At 47.6% G+C, this 13,070-nt stretch overlaps 1 long non-coding RNA gene across 1 annotated transcript in view; it reads left to right on the forward strand.

Annotated features, from left to right (window-relative positions):
- Window positions 1-11,270: 11,270 nt before the first annotated feature.
- The window catches only part of LOC310663944, a 4,507-nt gene continuing 2,707 nt past the window's right edge, over window positions 11,271-13,070 (forward strand). The window contains exon 1 of the long non-coding RNA XR_014504703.1: window positions 11,271-11,325. This is a non-coding gene — a long non-coding RNA (uncharacterized lncRNA). The remainder of the gene's footprint in view (window positions 11,326-13,070) is intronic.

A 13,070-nucleotide genomic window follows, 5' to 3' on the forward strand; every position in this document is an offset into this window, starting at 1 on the left:
AGACCCACGAAGGTGACGTCAAGGAAGTTCTGCAGAGACTGCAGGAGCATCGGCTGTATGCCAAGCTGGAGAAGTGCCAGTTCGACAGGAAGGAGGTGGATTTCCTGGGCTACAAGCTGTCGGACAAGGGGCTTGCCATGGACAGCGCCAAGGTTCGCGCAGTGTTGGACTGGAAGAGCCCGCGCAATCGGAAGGAGGTCCAGCGGTTTGTGGGGTTCGCCAACTTTTACCGCAAGTTCATCAAGGGGTTCGCGATGCAGACGGCGGCCATTACCGACACGCTCAGCTCCAAGAAGAAGAAGTTCATCTGGACGGAGCAAGCGGAGCAGTCCTTCCAGAACCTTAAGCGTCTCTTCTCGTCCGAAGGGCAGCTACTGCATGTGAATCCCAGCAAACCGATGAGGGTTGAAACAGACGCCTCAGACAGAGCCGTGGGCGCCGTACTGTTGCAGAAGGACCCGCATGGGGACTGGAGACCGTGTGCCTTCTACTCTAGGAAGCTCAGCAAGTCGGAGCAGAACTACACCATCTGGGACAGGGAGTTGCTGGCCATTCATGCAGCATTCAAGGCGTGGCGGCACTTCCTCGTCGGGGCCAAACACACAGTGCAGGTTCGCACGGATCATAAGAACCTGGAGTACTGGCGCACGGCAAGGTTCCTGAACCAGCAGCACATCAGATGGGCGGAATTCTTTGCGGATTTCGACTTCAGGATAGAATACATCCCAGGCGACAACAACATCATGGCGGATGCACTGTCCAGAAAGCCGCAATACCTCGAAGAGGCGGCACCAGCAGCGGCCAAGCACATTTTCGCTCCGAAAGCGTGGGCGTGAGCTTCAGCAACCGTGGACCTGGAGGCGATCCGTCGAGCACTGCAGGAGGACCCCTTCGCACGAGCCAAGATGGAGGAGGTGCACAAGGGCACGGTGAAGGACGACGAGTTCCAAGTACGGGACGGATTGCTCATCCGCAGAGGAGCACTCTATGTACCGGGAGACGACCTCCGTGCGAAAGTACTGCAGCAGTTGCACGACGCACCCACCGCCGGGCACTTTGGCAAGGAGAATACGGCAGAACTAGTTGCCAGAGATTTTTGGTGGCCCAAGATGCGGGGGGAAGTCGCGGAGTACGTCTCGAGGTGCGACACCTGCCAAAGGGCCAAGTCAGTGCACAAACCTCCGGCGGGACTGCTCGAACCGCTGCAGACCCCGAGCGAACCGTGGGAGAGGGTGGCCCTGGACTTTGTCACGGATTTACCCAGCTCAAGGGGTAAAACGGCAGTGCTAGTGGTGGTGGACATGTTCACTAAAATGGCCCACTTCATTCCATGCGCGAAGGTGGCCACGGCAGAACAGACCGCCAAACTGTTCATAGACCACGTCTTCAGGGTGCATGGTCTGCCACGGTCTATCTTGTCCGACAGGGGGCGCCAGTTCATTTCGAACTTCTGGCAGAAGCTGATGGGTTTCCTGAACGTCAAGATCAACCTAGCGTCGGCGAGACACCCGCAGACCAACGGCCAAGCGGAGCGCGTCAACGCCATCATGCAGCAGTACCTGAGATGCTATGCAAATCAGCAGCCGACAACCTGGGTGGACTACCTGCCGCTCGCTGAGTTCGCCTACAACAACACGAAGCACGTGTCAACGGGGGTGACACCGTTCTTCGCCAACAACGGGAGGCATCCCAGAACCTTCCCGGGATTAGAGAGACTGGGGGAGGGAGAGCCACAGGCAGCGGAAGTCTTGGCGGCAGAATTGCAGGAAGTTCACGAACAGCTTAGGAGGCAGTTAGAGCTTGCAAAGCACGCATACAAACTGCAGGCTGACAAGCACAGAAGGGTTGGGGAGGACATAAAGGTGGGAGAATGGGTGTGGTTAGCGGCACACGCAGTGCCGACCAGATCACTAGCTAAGAAGAAACTCGGACATAAGCAGCTAGGACCTTACCAAGTTGAAGCACGGATCAATCCGGTGGCTTTCCGGTTGACACTTCCGGAGGGATCCAGAATGCACCCAGTATTCCATAGGTCGGTGCTCACGCCCTACAAAGCACCTCACCGATTTCAGGCGCAGGACACGGCACCAGACCCATATGGGGAGACCCCCCCAAGGAGGGAGTCGCCAGGAAGGGAACTCATCAACCAGGTCACAGAGATTTTAGACTCGAGATGGGGGGAAGAGGGAGTAGAATACTTTCTCGCCAGTGAAGGTACCCCGGCCAGCGCCAACCGTTGGGTGCCGGACTATGCCCTGAACGAGCCTCTTCTCAAGGAGGAGTTTCATGCCTTGTTCCCACACAGGCCCATGCCAGCCGAGTATTTCGACGACTGGCTTTTCACACCCACGCTTTCAGCCAGCACCTTCCAGGGGTTCACCTCGGACGAGGAACCAGCAACGGAAACACGTTCCCCGGAGGGCTCGCCCTCGGGGTTTGCCTCAGACCGCTCGTTTTGGTGGGACGATCGAGGAGAGGAGCGGTGGAGCAGGAGGTGGCTGAGGGGTCCTTGGCAGGCAACGGACCCAGAGGAGACCGAGGGTGAGATGGACATGGACAGGCTGGGGGAGGACGTTGGGTTCGAGCATGGCGGCACGGAGATGGAAGCAGAGGAGATCGAGGTCGGCGAAGACAAGGAGGACGAGCCGGACTTATCCGGATGGATGCACGCCACGGGGGACGAACTGTATCCGCCATTCACCCCCACAACGACGGAGCACCCAGCACCCCCGCCGGAGGAGGGGGAGGGGGGAACGGGGGGCTTCGAGGGGGGGATGGATGTCAGGGGTTCAGGAGCAGAGTCACAGGAGAGGGAGGAAGTGGAGAGCGAGGGGGAGGAGTCCGAAGGAAATGTCAGCGAAGACAGCAGTCCGAGGTCTCTGAGTCTCTCCAGTGACTCGGAAGATTCACAGAAAGGGGCCCCCATAGTCAGGGCAAGGGGAGTGCCCAGGGGGGCACCTCGGGAAGAAGGGGCCAGAGGGGACTCAGAGAGTAGCAGCTGGAAATCCGGACCAGCGTCCCCCCCAGAGCGCAGTAGGGGGGAGGAGTCCCAGGCATCGGGATCAGGGGGCGCGCGGGCAGCGGGAGAACGTGAGGCAGGAGGGACCACACCCTCGTCAGGGAGCGAGGAAACGGTCATCAGGAAAGTTAAACGCGCGCGCGCGCCAAGTTCAAATGTACAGGAGGGCGGCAAGGTGGGCAGCCCGGGTAGGGAGCCAGGTCCTAAAGCCCGCCGAAGAGAGGGGGAGGAGTCAGAGGGGTCAACGTCTGCCTCAGAAGAGTCCAGGAGGGAGGAGATCCCGGGGGGTAGTAGGACCCAGAGGAAGAGAGAGAGAAGGAAGAGGTGGAGTAAGATTAGAGTCTTAAACTGGTGCGCAGGGGGCGGAGACTCAGACGGAGCTTCGCCGGTCTAGAGTCCAGATGTAGGGCTGGGACGCTGAGGCTTTGAAATGGAATCTATTCTTCAATAAAGACTTTGATACTTTACTACCGGCTAGCGTTGGTCCTTGGTGAGCTGGGACCCGGAGCCAGCCCTGACAATTACGTTCAAAAACCAAGGTACCACTGTATTCAGTTGTTTCTTGAAGGAGCAGATAGTTGTAGCTTGACAGGAATGCTATTCCACAGACAGGGGGAAATACACTGAATGTCCTGCTTTGAGTTACTGTGCAACAAGCTTCTAAGGTCTTTAGGATTGCAGGAGATACTCTCCCACAGACCACAGTGATCTCCTGGGTGAATAAGGGATAGGGCACAGCCTTATTAAGGAAGTCTTTCCGGTTACCTGGTATTAAGTGCCCTGTATGTTGGTACCAACACCTTGAACTTTGCCAAGTAGCAGATTAGTAGCCTGTGCAAATCTCATCTTGGGTGTAGCAGGTGGGCAGGCAGGAGGCAGCTGCTGCCCCAAATCAAGTAAATAAATAAAAATATTTAACTAAAAGTAGAAAAATCCAGAATCTTTGAAACTTAATGCTCACTGAGGTCACCTGAATGATGTGGCACATTCTAGCGATGCAACTGGCAACCTGACTGAGTGATGTATGGCTTCTGCAAACTGACCAATTGAGTCACAGGTAGCTCCGTTCTCTCTCCACCCCCCACCCCATAAATCCTGGCTATGCCCATGAATCCCACAACCTAGGGACTGGTGGTAGTAGCAAAGGAAGACAGCATTGTGCAGATTTACTATACAGTTGGCTGCCTTGCAGGAAGATGGAAGCCTACTTTAGACCAGGGTTGCCAAGCGTTGTGGTGCCACACAAATGTGGCTGGACTCTTACACCGTCATGCTTCAGGGCCCCAGGTGCATAAGATCCAAACCAAGTTCAAGCACGGAGGATCAGTCTAGGTCCAAACATGATCCAGAGACAGTCAGGCCACACTCCAAGGTCAGTAGTTCACAGGTAGTTCAGGCCAAGAACAACACAGCAAGGAACTAGAGACCTGTGTTGCTTCCAACAAGCAGTAGGCTCAAGAGGGAGGCCTTCTATGCTTTGGCCTCCTAAACCGTATCCTAACCACAGCTGCTGGCAGAGAAGGCACCTTGGGGTGCTTACTCATAAGTAGACCCCTTATATGCAAGTATAACCAATGACAGCAGAGTTCCTCCCTGGAATCCAAAGAAGACAAACCACTGGTGAGAAAACTAGTTCCTATGCGTGTCTTGAGCCATTACTCATGTCAAACAACATCAAAAGCAGGAGGACAACAGTGGTCATGACTACCTCCTTGTCTAATAGGTGAATGAATACAACTGACCAGATCAGCTGAGATGCTACTTAACCCTGGCAACTTTTGCCAAGAGCTCAAGTCACTGCAGATGTTTTCTGCTATATGATCCATGAGACTGGTGACACTTATGGTGTTTTCACCCAAAAGGAAAATGGACATTTGGGGCTTTAGCTGAACATGATAATTCTACCAAGCCCATGTGTTTGATGATTTTGAATAAAATATCTGGTCCATTAGAAATCAGGTCCAAATCTTTGTGTCAGAGGGTGGTAAGAGGAATAACAAAGAAATGTGGGTTTGACTCCTTCTATCTCAGTCACAGCAGCCACTATGGATAAGTTATCTTAATACAATATATTGACATATACGCTGTGGATGTGAGCTTAATGTGTAATTTAAAAGATTCTCCAAGTCTATTTGGATGCCATGTGGATGACTGCAAACAAGACTGAATATCTGTACATGCATTTGTCCTGAAAGACAACATGTTATGCTAGGTAATTGTTCTTTTAAAAAATCAATGAAGTTTGTAATATTTTTAAAATGAGGATGGCTATCACTATTTTTAGTGGCCAGCGTTCTCTGTCTGCTAGCGTAAGGACTCCTGTTCTAGCAGATGGATGCATGTTAATATTGCACAACAGAGGAATCCAATGCAACAGTTGCAGAAACTAGGTGCACAACAGATTGTTCTGAAATAGATGACACAAAGTTGCCAGGAACCTGCTTTTACATTCTCTTGCACTTCTCATCAATATCCCGCTGGTGCAAAACATCTCACCAACACAGAGAGAAAGCAAGTTACTTTAACATAGTGCTACGCTGCATGAAACCCCTTAGTCAATTGCACAATGGTCCATCTATCTCTGTACGAGGATGCCTAGGAGAAAACCATATTGCTAAAGTAAAAGTATGCATCAACTCTACAGTCTGAGCATCTGGAAGGATTCATGTTGGTGAAGGTTGAGTAAGATCTCCAAGCCACAATCTCTCCGTTGACTGCAGTTTGTTGACGCTTATCAGGTAATCGCTCTCTCTCTCTCTCTCTCCTTGTGGCATTCATCCCATTAAGAGGCACTTCCAAACCAAGTTCAGAGATGATTATCGGAGTGCTCTCCTTTTCCACCAATCCCAACGATCCTGATACCACCTTGGGAAAGAAACTTTGATACCAGAGACTGAGAGAAAGTCGATCAGCTGACAGTGAGGAAATCATCTCTGCTATTGATTGCCACTTCAGGCCTCGGATTCATCACACATCAAAGGGATGAGGTGAGAGGAAGGAGAGGATGGAATAACCTTTGAGGCGCAGAAAGGTAAAAGACCAAAACGGATGCATATTTATTTATTTATTTATTTATTTATTTATTTATTTATATTTTAGGCTAAACCCACCACCACCACCACCACCCCATTCACCTTGAGACTGGTTACTTTGAAGGCTGCATGTCTTCCGCTTGGGGCAGGGGAAGGATCAACACCAAATTAATTCAAATTCAGAATTTGCAGAAAGTGAGTGCTGCTAACTGATAGGTGAGAGAAGGGCTATTGCTCAGTGGTAGAGCATCTGCTTTGCATTCAGAAGGTCCCAGGTCCCTAGCATTTCCAGGTAAGGCCAGGAATCTCCTGTGTTGGGAACCTAGGAGAGTCTCTTCCACTCAGTAGAGACAATACTGAGCTAGATGGGCCAATCGTCTGAGAAGGCAGCTTCCTTATGAGATCCAGTTGATCGCTCTTTGTATCCCATACAACCCTCTGCTTCAAGAGCCCCCTGTCATCCTAGCTTGACCATAATATGCCAACTTCCTAAATGCAGTACCTTTACATCGTTCCTCGATTAAACTCAAAAGCTCCGATGTAACTGGGAATATTGGAGAGGGGAGGGAACTAAATGAAGAAGATATAATGTTTTAATCTTTACAAGCACATTTAAAGGTAGGCTTCCCTTAAAAACACCCCTCATCCTTCAAGTGAGCATGGAGCACTGAGAGTTGAACTGATTCAAATATTGCTTTAGCTGAGTTTAATGTTCACAGCAAGCAACAGAGATCAGCAAGAATCCCCCCCCCTATTTGCTTCAGCTTGGCTTTGAAGTGATCTGAGTAATTGTTGTGTCCCCCCCAAAAAAAAAAACCCAGGTTACATTTCTGAGTCAATCTGGGTTTTGTAAATCACTTGCCAAGCCAGCACCCCTTTCCCTCAAACCCTTCCTAATCATCCATTTTGCTCCCAATATTCTACTCCCTTTATAAAAATAACATCTTCCTTTTTCAACAGAATTAACTGTCTGGGGCATCTCTCTCACACATGCGCTCTCTCTCGCTTCCTTCCTCTAGATCAGAAGTAGGGAAGCTCAGGTTTGTGCCCCAAATTTAGCCCTCCATGACTCTCTGTTTCGCCCTCAGATCACTTCCCAGGCCACCGCCACCCCCATCACTGGCCTCACTTTGCTCTTGTCTTTTGTTTTCTGCACCCTGAAGCTTTTGGAAAGCAAAACGGCCTCATGGGGTTGGGTGGGGGGTGTCATTCATATCCTGATCCAGAGTTTTGTGTAACATCTTCCACTTTCCCTGGCTTCCCTGGAGAAGCCTACAAAGGCATCTTTCTCGGGCTTTATTACTAGCTGAAGCCACGACAAAGTTTATATTGGTCATTATCGAGATACCAATTACCAGAAGAGGTTGGGGAAACTGGTCCTCCACTCTACCGCCCCCCTGCTTCTTCTATTATTGTTGTAAGGATGTAAATCATCCACTTGTCTAAGGCTTTCCAATAATTACGGTGTTGGGATCCGCAGCCCAGGTTATCTGCTCCATTCTAAGTGTCTTTGCATCATTTAGTACTTTGCCGTATCGATTCCAGACAATGTTACAGGCAAAGGAATCGAAGGCTTGCCTTGTGATTTTCGAGCATGTCCAACACATAGGGAAGACACCCTAAGCACAGGGACCCTAAGCATGTGGCAATCTAACTCAAGGTGGTTTCCTCGTCTCAAGCACTCCTGATCAATTAAGGCTCCCATCAACATTTCCAGCATTTAAACAACAACAGAAGACACAAGTTAGGACATGAGAGGCAGAGAACATAGCAATAGAAAGTGTGGGAATGAAAGGGATGTGAAATTATGTGTGTTGCTATATTATTATTATTATTATTATTATTATTATTATTAAATTATTTATACCCTGCCCATCTGGCTGAGTTGCCCTAGCCACTCTAGGCGGCTTCCAACACATATAAAACATAATTAAATGAAAAACATTTAAAACTTCCCAATACAGAGCTGCCTTCAGATGTCTTCTAAAAGTTGTGCAGTTCTAAATCTCCTTGACATATGATGGGAGGGTGTTCCACAGGGTGGGTGCAACTGCCAATAAGGTCCTCTGCCTGGTTCCCTGTATTCCCTGTTGCAGTGTGCGTGTCACACTAAATTTCCTTCACATCAGTGGGGTGGGGTGTGACACAACAACGGATGTCATTGGACAACGTCACTATTCCCCCACCCTGCCTGCTCCTGTATGCTTTTGTTTCCTGATGATTATTCCATAAAAATGGCAGGAAATAACTGTATGAGTCTATATCATTCCAAATTTCGTTGTTTTACTCCCACAATTTTCTGGGTTAAGGGGGCTGAAAAAGTGTGGGGTTTTTTTACCTGGAATAAAACAACCTGGAAATAAGCACTAAATATGCGCTGTGTTCCACTTAGGTTTCTGGCGATAACTTTCACATCATTTGAAAGCTCAAATACAAAACTGGGGAAATGGAATGAACCGCCATGTGAATGCAACCTCAAGGCTTTCCAGTACAGTGGTACCTCGGGTTACATACACTTCAGGTTACATACGCTTCAGGTTACAGACTCCACTAACCCAGAAATCCTGAACTTTGCTTCAGGATGAGAACAGAAATCGTGCTCCGGCGGCATGGCGGCAGCAGGAGACCCCATTAGCTAAAGTGGTGCTTCAGGTTAAGAACAGTTTCAGGTTAAGAACGGACCTCCGGAACGAATTAAGTACTTAACCCGAGGTACCACTGTATCTGCCAGTGTTCAGTCAGCAGCATTTGGGAACTCACCACCAATAGTTTCCCCCTTGTTATGGGTCCCATCTGCTGGCATTCTGAGAGACAATGCCTCAAAATTGCTTTTAGTTATAACCGTGAATAGCCGTTTAATTTGCTTTACACCACAGTAAAGCAAACTTTGACTCCTTTTGGAACCCAAGCAAATGTACACCAGTTGAAACTTTGGCCCAAGGAATTCTCACAGTTCCCAAAGGGTTTCAGAGGGATGCGAGTCAACATATTTCCTGCCGAAAGTGGGGGGTGTCTCAGGATATTTTAGAGCACCTTTTCTACTTTATTGCAGCCCCGAGGTCATTAATTTTATAAAGGTCAGGTTTAACATGTTTATTTCACTTGGTGTTCTGCCTGATAGAAAAAGATACAGGCGTATTAATAGTTCTCAAAACGAATTTGACGTTCCGTTCACTTGGGGGAATCACGGCCAATGTTTCCTCTTGAAAATGACACTTCATTTTGGAATCTGCCACAGCAAAGCGTCCCAGCCCGAAACATCTGGTTGGCATACACAATGGAACCTTGCACCTGGGAACATGTCGAATGTTGATTTTGAAACTGTTTGTCCATTCTCCACTTGCATAAAAATATGTTTTAGGCTGTTAAAATGTGCTTTTGGCAGTCAGCTGTGATAATGCAAGGCTGTTTGTCTTGGAACTGTCTCCGACCAAAATGTGCCGGCAGCTAAGCCTGGATATTCTTTTGGGGAGGAGGGTTTGCTTTCTTCCCCCTAAAGGATGAATACGGATGTAGTACTTAATGGCAAATCATAATATGGGTATTCACACATTATATTCAACGGGTGTATGATTTGCGTGCACAAATAGTTCAGCTGGTATACATGAGCTGTATACAGTCTATATGCATGTGTACACAACAGCTGGGCTGTGCAAATAAATAAAGGCTTGTTCACATGTTACACTGAACGCAGGTACAAGCTGTCTCTTCCTGTCAACCTAGCAGTTCGAAAGCACGTCAAAGTGCAAGTAGATAAATAGGTACCGCTCCAGCGGGAAGGTAAACGCCGTTTCCATGCGCTGCTCTGGTTCGCCAGAAGTGGCTTAGTCATGCTGGCCACATGACCCGGAAGCTACACGCTGGCTCCCTCGGCCAGTAAAGCTAGATGAGTGCTGCAACCCCAGAGTTGGCCACGACTGGACCTATTTAATGGTCAGGGGTCCTTTACCTTTACCTTTACAAGCTGTCTCTACACATGTCCAAGTTTGTGAAAGTTTACGTGATCCACTAGGTCTTTCCCACTACCTGCTACCTGTTCCTTTTAACTGGAAATGTACAAGTTTGAACCATGTGCTCTCGCCACACTGAGCTACAGCCCTTCCCCAAAAAATAAAGTAAGATTCCAGGCCTCATGCTTCTGAATAAAGGGCTGGTTTAAATAGGAACACTGGAAGCTGTGTTATACTGAATTGCACCATCTAGCTCAGACTTGCTCCTAAACTGACTGGCAGTGGCTCTCCAATGGTTTCTTTCTTTTTAAAATAAATAAATAAAAATAAATTATTTATTTGGTTTTTCAGATTAAAATTTTACAGTCACATATTCAGCATACAAGATAAAAACAAGATTCGAAGGAATCTCTTGGACTTCCCTCCTCCCCTTTGTGGGTCCTATTGTTAATCATTTCCTCCTGCAGCTTTTATAATAATCCAAATCTTTTCTCTCTCCACTGTATCCAAAATTCACCATTAAACTACAAGTGATATATTCCAGTCCTACTAACGATTTTAACAATGGTCTTTTTTACAATGGTCTTTAAGATAAGTTATAAACTTTCCCCATTCCTTATTAAAATTTTGGTCTTCCTGATTTTTCTGGTCATTTTAGCCATTTCAGCATAATCCATCAACTTAATCTGCCATTCTTCTCTGGTTGGGACTTTATCTTCTTTCCATTTCTGGGCCAATAACATCTGCACAGCTATGATCATATACATAAATAGTCTTTTCTTCTCCCTTGGGATTTCGGCAGTGGCTCTCCAGGGTGTCAACCAATGTAACATTCCTAGACCCACCAGAAGACGCCATTGAATTTGGGACTTTCTAAATCATGTGTTTCTACCACTGTGCTGTATCACCACCCCTTATAAAGGGGCCATGTGTTCTCAGGCACACTGTCAGGCTATGCAGGGGGATGGTGAGGCTCAACAAGTCCAACCAGCGGTTTCTTGTGAATTGTGCGCACACCCTATAACATTCCCTGGAATTCTCTGCAACACAGTAGAGTTCCATGGCCAATGCATGGAGATTCTTTGGCAGAGACATTGACATAGAAAGGATTCCCTGGAGGTAAAGGGTTTGGGAAACCCAACCCTCTCATTGGACTCTGTTATTTTTGCAGACAACAGCTCCCCACCACCACCACCACTCTGTGCTGTCCATTCACTGTGTGTGTGTGTTTTTCATTTGTGATAAAAATCATTCTAGAGGAAAGAAATGAACTTTCAACGGCTGAAGCATCCTGCTCATTCTCACACCTCCTGTGTGGCCCTGGGTGAGTCTGTTGACCTCTGTGTATCTTAACAAGACAACCCAGCTGGAACTTCGGGCAAGAAGAGGGCCTCTTGCTGGCAAACAGATTGAGATTTTCCTTGGTAAATAGATGACACACTCGCACAAAATGGGACGGTTATTTTTACGGCACACAGAGAACAACCTCCCACTGAGATAAGCTTAACACAGCTCCAGGCTTCTTCTTCCTCTTTTTACTGTCCAACATCATAGATATGTTTACAGGCACCAATGAACAGTTCAGAATTAGAGAAAGTCTACGAAGGTATTCTAGGACAAAGTCCTGAGATACTGCAAATGAACTAGACTAGCATAGCTGCTATTTTGCATCCTATTTACCTCAGTAAATACCCCCTCAAAAAACCCTAAGACATAAGAGACTGTTTGCTCTTATTGCCCAGCTGTTGTTTACACTTGCTTGGCCCTTTCTACATTGACCATGTCTCATTAAATTTGCCCACATTCCCTTCTATTCTGAACAGAGGATAGATACAAATAACCCCTCTCTGTGAGCATGACAGCAGTGGCTGATGTAGGTGATCCCTGACCCACCAAATGATGGGTGGCATTCCTACATTATTTTGTGGTCCTCTTTTTCTGCTCTTTTAGATGGGTCAAGCATTTTTGTTATCCCATGCTACCACAGCAGCCATTTTGTATTCTGCCCAACAACCCAATGGCAGCCATTTTGTGACTGGTGCCCATGGCAGGTTTTCAGAATTCCAAATGTCCCCTCTGGCCCAAAAAGGCAGGCGACTTCTGGAGTAGGAACAGATGTTGCTTCTACCAAACCAAAGCCCCAAGCGATGGTGTTAGTGAGTTCTGAAGTCCTGTCACTTAGCTCAGTCAGTAAGATTTTAAAAGGTCAAGTCTTTGGCTCAGAAGGGCATCCTCCTGCATTGCTGCTGTCTTCCCATTTGTCTTCTGAGAGGGGACCTTCTGAGAGGAAACCTGTTGGAAACGTAAAGGTATTAAGTGGCCACTCTTAGGAAATTCTCACTGTTGCTCCATGTGGAGAGAAATGTCACTGCAGCTGCTCAGGAAAAGGCCACTGTTGGTATTGTTGTTGTTGTTGTTTCTTCATTTATATACCTCTTTATGTTTTTAAGAAAAATCTCAAAGCAGTTTGCAACACACTAAAAGATAAAATGAAGCATTCCATTACTGAAGAAAGTCAAATATAGCGTATACAATTAACAGGATATTAAGATATTATCTTAAAGATTTTAAAAGAAAACATTACAAAGAAGGCGAACCACAGAATAAACATTTATTGCAACAAAGTTATGCGCACACATATACACACACTTATCTTAAAGATCTTTGCTTTTGGGTACAGAGTTAGGGGTCACCTCTTTCGAAGGGTGTTCTGCCCTTTCACGCAGGGAGGTTCTGCAAAAGCTGTGCTGCCCCAAGCAAACTACTGCTGATTCACCTGGGGTGACAGCTTGAATAAAATATTGGGGGGGGGGGAGGCAGATAAGCCCCATCCCGTATAATTGATCACAAAATGCAGCACCCACCCACCATTTGAATGGCAACACTTATCAACTTGTGGGGGCTCATATATTTTATTGGGGAGCTGAAGGGACCTTGGCCCCTGGGAGTTAACTTCTATGCACCTAAATAAAAACCCCACCCCGTTACAGGGTCACAGTCTAAGCTGTCTGAGGATGCCACTACTGCCCTTTAGAGGGGTGAGTTTGCCACTGACTCTTTTTTAGGAGA

The sequence above is a fragment of the Podarcis tiliguerta genome (assembly GCF_965153285.1).
Source record: "Podarcis tiliguerta genome assembly, chromosome: 14".
Classification (NCBI taxonomy): Eukaryota; Metazoa; Chordata; class Lepidosauria; order Squamata; family Lacertidae; genus Podarcis; species Podarcis tiliguerta.